The following is a 7381-nucleotide window of genomic DNA, read 5'->3' as shown; positions in this document are numbered from 1 at the left end:
CTGGGTGGGGTGGTGCGTGCCTTTAATCCCAGCTACTCAGGAGGCTGAGACAGGAGAATCAATTGAACCCGGGAGGCAGAGGTTGCAGTGAGCCAAGATCGCGCCACTGCACTCCAGCCTGCCAACAGAGTGAGACTCCATCTCAAAAAAAAAAAAAAAAAAATCACCATTTTGTGGTATTTAATTAATTTATTGAGGCAAAGATGGCAATGGATGAAAATACCGTATTAGATGAGAGGATGATGGGGGATGTTTGCAGTGAAGGAGTCAGTTTCTCACCACCTGAATTATTTGAACTTAGCACCACTAAAAGTGGAGCAATCAGGTACAGAGCGCCTCCAGACCTGATGCAATAGAAATCACTGACACCATCTAGTTTTTTTTTCTTTTTTGAGACAGAGTCTCGCTGTGTCACTGAGGCTGGAGTGCAGTGGCATGTTATCGGCTCACTGCAATCTCAACCTCCCTGGTATAAGTGCCTCAGGCTTCCGAGCAGCTGGGATTAGAGGAATCTGCCATCACACTCAGCTAATTTTTGTATTTTTAGTAGAAACGGGGTTTCACCATGTTGGCCAGGCTGGTCTCCAACTCCTGACCTCTAGTGATCCGCCTGCCTCAGCCTCCCAAAGTGCTGGGATTACAGGGGTGAGCCACCGTGCCAAGCCTATTTCATGTTTTAAATATTAAAAAGTAGAACCTGGCCGGATGTGGTGGCTCACACCTGTAGTCCTAGCACTTTGGGGGGCTGAAGTGGGAGGATTGCTTGAGCCCGGGAGTTCAAGACCAGCCTGGGCAACAGAGTAAGACTCCCTAGCAGGGGAAAAAAAAAATTAGAAATTTTGTCTAGGATGCTGTTCAGAAGAATTAGAATAGCAGGTCTGAGACTACTGTCCTCAGAGAGGGCTGCTTGCAAAGCTGGCATCTGGGAACTTGGGTTTAGAGAGGTGTGTCACCATTCCCTACCTAATAAAAGTGGCTCACTGTGCCTAAACCGTTTGTACACACAACACAGTTTATGTTGCTTTCCTTTATTTTATTTATTTATTTATTCATCGAGACAGAGTCTCCTTCTGTCACCCAGGCTGAAGTGCAGTGGCATCAACTCAGCTCACAACAACCTCTGCATCCCAGGTTCAAGCGATTCTCCTGCCTCAGCCTCCTGAGTAGCTGAGATTACAGGCATACAGCAACACACACAGCTAATTTTTGTATTTTTAGTAGAGATGGGTTTTCACCATGTTGGCTAGGCTGATGTCAAACTCCTGACCTCAAGTGATCCACCCGCCTTGGCCTCCCAAAGTGCTGGGATTACAGTCGTGAAGCACTGCGCCTGGCTGCCGCTTTCGTTTGGAATGCTGCTGTTCTTTAGAGTGAGACAAGGGTGAACACTGGTGAACACTGTCTGGGGCGGCCTGGTGGACAAGAAGGCATTGGCCCAGGCCCTGAAGGAGGGTCAGATCCGCGGCAAGGCCCTGGTCATGCATGAGTCAGAACCCTTTAGCTTTAGCCAGGGCCCCTGAAGGTTGCACCCAATCTCTTCTGCACCCCCCATGCTGCGTGGTACAGCGAGCAGGCATCCACCGAGATGCCAGAGGAGGCGGCGCAGGAGATCCGCAGAGCCGTATCCCAGACAGGCTGAAGAACTGTGTCAACAAGGACCATCTGACGGCCGCCACCCACTGCGCCAGCGTGGACCCCGCCATCGTGCACCCTGAGCTCAACGGGGCCACCTACAGGTACCCTCAGGGCGTGGTGGGAGTGGCTCCCACTGACATCCCAGCTGCTGTGAAAGGTATCCTGCACATCGCCGTGTCCCTATCCCACAGCCTGCCCCCTGTGGCCCACCCGCCCCACAGGGGCCCCTTCTCCTGGCCAAACTGTCAAGCCCCAGGCAGATAGAGACCACGCCAGTGACCAGTTGTAGCCCTGGAGGATCTCTCCAGCCCGGGCACCTGGGCAGAGGGCCTGGAAACCCTCGGACCAGATTGTGTGGAGGAGGCACCTGTGTGGCAGCCCTGGCACTGCAGAGACTGTCCGGGCTGTCAGGAGGTGGGAGGGGGCAGCGCTGGGCCTCGTGTCAGTTGTCGTCTTCAGTCTTATGGGCACTCTGCCCTGTGTCCTTCGCCTTCCTCATTAAGCAGAAGTCAGTAGTTATTCTCCCACGAATGTTCTTGTCTGTGTACAGTTTTTAGAACATTACAAAGATCTGTTTGCTTAGCTGTCAACAAAAAGGAAACCTGAAGGAGCATTCGGAAGTCAATTTGAGGGTTTTTTTTTTTTTTTTTATGTTGGAGCATGCCCCGGAATGAGGCAGTTGGCAAACTTCTCAGGACAATGAATCCTTCCCGTTTTTTTTTTATGCCACAGAGTGCATTGTTTTTTCTACCTGCTTGTCTTATTTTCAGAATAATTTAGAAAAACAAAACAAAGGCTGTTTTTCCTAATCTTGGCATGAACCCCCCCTTGTTCCAAATGAAGACAGCATCACGAAGCAGCTCCAAGACGAAAAGCTTGGGTGCTGCCCAGCTTGCCCGCAGCCCATCGACTTCTGTCCTGGGGACACAGAGGGTAGCAGCATCCCCGATTGCACCAGTGCCATCCTGCTGATGTGGTAGGCTAGCAAGATTTTGGTTAAAATCATGTTTGTGATTGTAACCATCTGTATGAATTATTTTAAAGAAATAAAAATCTGAGAAAAACAAACAAAAAAAAGAGACAGACAGTGAGGCTACTAAGCAGGGTGGCCTCAGGCAGTGGCCTCACAGAACTGCCTGTAGACCTCTTAAGAGCGACTTGGCCACTGCAAGACAGGACACAGTCAGCTGGGTGGGCCAGGCCCAGGACAAGTTGAGGCTGAGACAATGGAACTTGCACCAGAGATCCAGAACCCTTGAAGGAGTGGACATCTCAGCCAACACCAGCATCCAGGGCTGAGTAGGCACAAGAGAAGACCCCACACAGTGTGGTCAGAGTGAGCTGGAGGACTGGGACTCAGGCCCCAATGCCGCTCCACCTCTGCCAACCTCACTCTGGTCTAGATCCATATTGAGCTCTTGGGCTGCGAGGTGTTACTATTTCACAGAGTAGACAGACAAAAGCAGTCCACTGTTGGCCGGGCACGCTGGCTTATGCCTGTAATCCCAGCACTTTGGTAGGCCGAGGCAGGCAGATCACCTGAGGTCAGGAGGTCAAGACTAGCCTATCCAATATGGTGAAATCCTGGCCCTCTAAAGATTCAAAAATTAGTTGGGGATGGTGGTGGGTGCCTGTAATCCCAGCTACTCAGGAGGCTGAGGTGGGAGAATCACCTGAACCCGGGTGGAAGTTGCAGTGAGTCAAGAAGGCGCCACCGCACTCCAGCCTAGGCCACAAGAGCGAGACTCCGTCTCAAAACAAAAAACAGCAACAACAAAAATTCCACTGTCAAGACAGCAGCGTGACCACATGCTACATCTCTTTCTTCTATAGAACATCATTAGACATACTAAAATCAAAACAAAAAAAAATGTATTTTGAGACAGAGTTTCGTTCTGTTGCCCAGGCTGGAGTGCAATGGCGCGATCTTGGCTCACTGCAACCTCCACCTCACAGGTTCAAGCGATTCTCCTGTCTCAGTCGGCCGAGTAGCTGGGATTACAAAAAATACATATATTTTAAAGTGGAATAACAGATTCATAACTAAGCATGGCATGAAAGAGGGGACCCCCAGGGACTTGAAATGGTAATGTTTTTCTTAAAAAAAAAAAACAAAGAAAGTGTGCAAAACGGATGTCTTCCTGTCACTTCGCACAGCCTACTGTCATAGCACCCCAGACCCAGACCCCAAACTCACTATCCTGCTCGGGGACCCCCAGAACACACTGAACATTGAGGACACACCAAGTACTCTCCTATCCTCACCTCATTCCTGCAGTAAATGGCTAAAAGAATAACTCAGAAGAGAAGCCAAAAAGAAAATGCACACAGGGAACAGGAGAGGCGAGCAGAGGCCACAGGCTGGAGGCCTGGGCTGATACGCTGTGAAGACATGTCTCTGGGGGCTGCCTGCGGGGAGCAGTCTGCCATTCAAAACACACCTAGACAAGCCTCTCCTAGCAGACAAGGGCAGAACCAGAAATTAACACATGTGGGGGAAGTTATACACCACAAATAGACAGTAAAATCCATGGAAGAACCAAGGGAATGGTGAAGCAGAATGTCAGGAAAGGACTTTATAATGCACAGACCTTAGAGAAATAGAGAAGGAACTGAGACAAGAATCAATTTGAATCCTTGGAAATAAAAAATGTCATGACTGAAATTAACAATTTAGCAATTACTGAACTGACACCTGAACAGAACTTGTAAAGCGTTGTGTGTGTATGCCTGTATACACATGCTCACACATACATACAGAATGAAACTTCAGAATATCAAGGACAAAGAAAAAGAGAAAAAAAGTGCCAGGGAGAAAAGATGATGAATGATGCATATAACAATGAAAATCAGGCCAGTCTCAGTGGCTTCTGCCAGCACTTTGGGAGGCCGAGGCATGTCGACTGCTTGAGCTTAGGAGTTCAAGATCAGCCTTGGCAACATAGCGAGACTTTGTCTATACTAAAAATAAAAAAATTAGTCTGGGCATGGTGGCTCATGCCTGTAATCCCAGCACTTCGGGAGGCCAAGGCGGGGAGATTAAGAGGTCAGGAGGCTAACACGGTGAAACACTATCTCTACTAAAAATACAAAAAAAAAAAAATTAGCTAGGCAGTGTGGTGAGCACCTGTAGTCCCACCTACACAGGAGGCTGAGGCAGGAGAATGGCATGAACCCAGGAGGTGGAGCTTGCAGTGAGCCGAGATGGTGTCACTGCACTCCAGCCTGGGTGACAGAGCAAGACTCCATCTCAAAAAATACATAAAAATAAAATTTAAAAAATTAGCCAAATATGGTGGTTTGCACATGTAGCCCCAGGCTAAGGTGGGACAATCGCTTGAGCTCAGGAGTTTGAGGCTGTAGTGAGCTATGATCATGCCACTGTACTCCAGCCTAGGCAACAGAGTGAGACCTTGTTTCAAAAAAGACCCCAAAACCAAACAACAAAATAAAATCACAAAAATGAAAATATATCAGATTTCTTTTCATTTCTTAGCTGTATTCTGCATATGAAAGACACACATTAAAATTGCAGGTCCAGGCCAGGCGTGGGGGCTCACGCCTGTAATCCCAGCACTTTGGGAGGCTGAGGGAGGTGGATCACCTGATGTCAGGAGTGGGAGACTACCCTGGCCAACATGGTGAAACCTCGTCTCCACTAAAAATATGAAAATTAGCTGGGCATGGTGGTGGGAGCTTGTAATCCCAGCTACTCAGGTGGCTAAGGCAGGAGAATTGCTTGAACCCGGGAAGCAGAGGTTGCAGTGAGCCAAGATTGCACCACTGAACTCCAGCCTGGGCGACAGAGTGAGACTGTCTCAATAATAAACAAATAAACAAACAAACAAACAAACAAATAAATAAAATACAGGTCCAGGTAGCACTCCCAGTGGTCCCACACATCTGTCCCTTGTTTCAACAGTGTTAGGACAGACCTGAGCCCTCCCTCTCTTCCAGCCTCTCCTAACCTCCAATCTCCTCTCCAGTTACAACCTCCAGGACCATCTTCTCAGCCATCTCCTGCCTCCAGGACCAGCCAACCCCATTGTTGTTAGAAATAAGGTTAGCTCCTTATTGCAGAACAACCACGACCTCCCAGATTCGTCAGAATGATTCCACCAAGAAGGAAACTGTGGTCAGCTGCCTGGTCCATGTGTATCGGTGGGTCTCCAGAACTTACAATTCCCTGGGCTTCTATTTCAACCACAATGATTGGCTCTGGAGGGCTTTGGCTGCTTCTTCCATGAGTTGGTTCAATAGAAGCACAAGGGCACAGTGTGTCTCTTGGAAGTGCAAAACGAGCTGCACCATCTTCCAACGTGCACAGAAGCCATCTCTAGATGAGGGGGGAAAACCATGGATGCCATCAAAGCCACCATCGCCTGGAGAAGAATCTGAATCAGGCCCTTATGGATCTGCATGCCATGGGTTCTGCCCACACAGACCTTCATCTCTGTGACTTTCAGGACAGCCATTTCCTAAATGGGAAGATGAAACTCTTCAAGATGACGGGCAACCACTGCAGTTACCTTTGCTGGCCAGCCAGCCCCCAGGCCCGCCTGCACCAGTCTCCTCTTTTCCAAAAGCCTACCCGCAAGCACAACCAGGGCCTCCAGAGCCCAGCAGTCTTTGAGGGGCTCCTCTGCACCTCCTGGTATCAAGGCTTCTGCCTGACCCTCTCCCTCCAGCCAGTAGGCAGCTTTTTAACCACCCTCCAGCCTTCTCCCAAGCCTTGGACCAAAGGGGAAGAAAGTTTTTAAAGCAAAACAAAACAAAACAAAAAAAAAACAAAAACAAAGAAAAATAGGATATGGAAAAATTGACAGTAATACAACAGAGAGCTCAGAAATAAATCCAAACATATCTGGTCAACTGACTTTTGACAAGGGCATCAAGAGGACACAATGGAGAAAGAATAGTCACTTCTTGGCTGGGTGCAGTGGCTCATGCCTGCAATCCCAGCAGTTTGGGGGGCCGAGGCAGGTGGATCACCTGAGGTCAGGAGTTTGAGACCAGCCTGGCTGACATGGTAATTACGTTTTTTATTTCCAAGAATTCAAATGGATTCTTGTCTCAGTTCCTAATTTCTCTAAGGTCTACACATTATAAAGTCCTTTCCTGACATTCTGCTATTGCCATTCCCTTGGTTCTTCCATGGATTGTACTCTCTTTTTGTGGTGTATAATTTCCCACGTGCTAATTTCTGGTTCTGCGCTTGTCTGCTATGCTAACGTTGAAGCAAGGATGATAATAGAACCTCCCTAAAACTGATCCTGTCCTTGTCCAGGAGCTGAACCCACTTTTGTAAGATGAATGAAAGGCCACAAGATTAGGATTTGGGGTGGGGATCCTGAATTCTGTGAAAATACAGGCATAGTTTCTGTAATCCCTTACTGCTCAGGAGTCATGTGGCCAGAGGTCACAAGATTTGTGTCTTCCCCAATGACTCCTGTAGATAACGTCACTCTTGTCTAAGATTGGCCTTTTGGGATGTTTTTCAGACTCACCCCACCTGGACTCAACCTGTGGCCTCATCCAGACATGGACTCAGTGCATGAGGACCATTTCCACACCCCTATGATTGCATCCCCAACCACTTGGGATAACATCATTCATTCTTTTGCACGTGGAAATCCAGTTTTCCCAATACCATTGTAATTCCCCAGTGGGTTCTTCCTGCTTGCTGCACAGACAAAACCAGTTCACTGAGGCCATGGTATTGCAGTAAGGAGTTGAATTAACTCAA

This window comes from Pongo abelii, chromosome 16 (assembly GCF_028885655.2).
Source record: "Pongo abelii isolate AG06213 chromosome 16, NHGRI_mPonAbe1-v2.0_pri, whole genome shotgun sequence".
Classification (NCBI taxonomy): Eukaryota; Metazoa; Chordata; class Mammalia; order Primates; family Hominidae; genus Pongo; species Pongo abelii.
The sequence above is the reverse complement of the archived record's forward strand: the minus strand, read 5'-3'. Positions refer to the sequence as shown.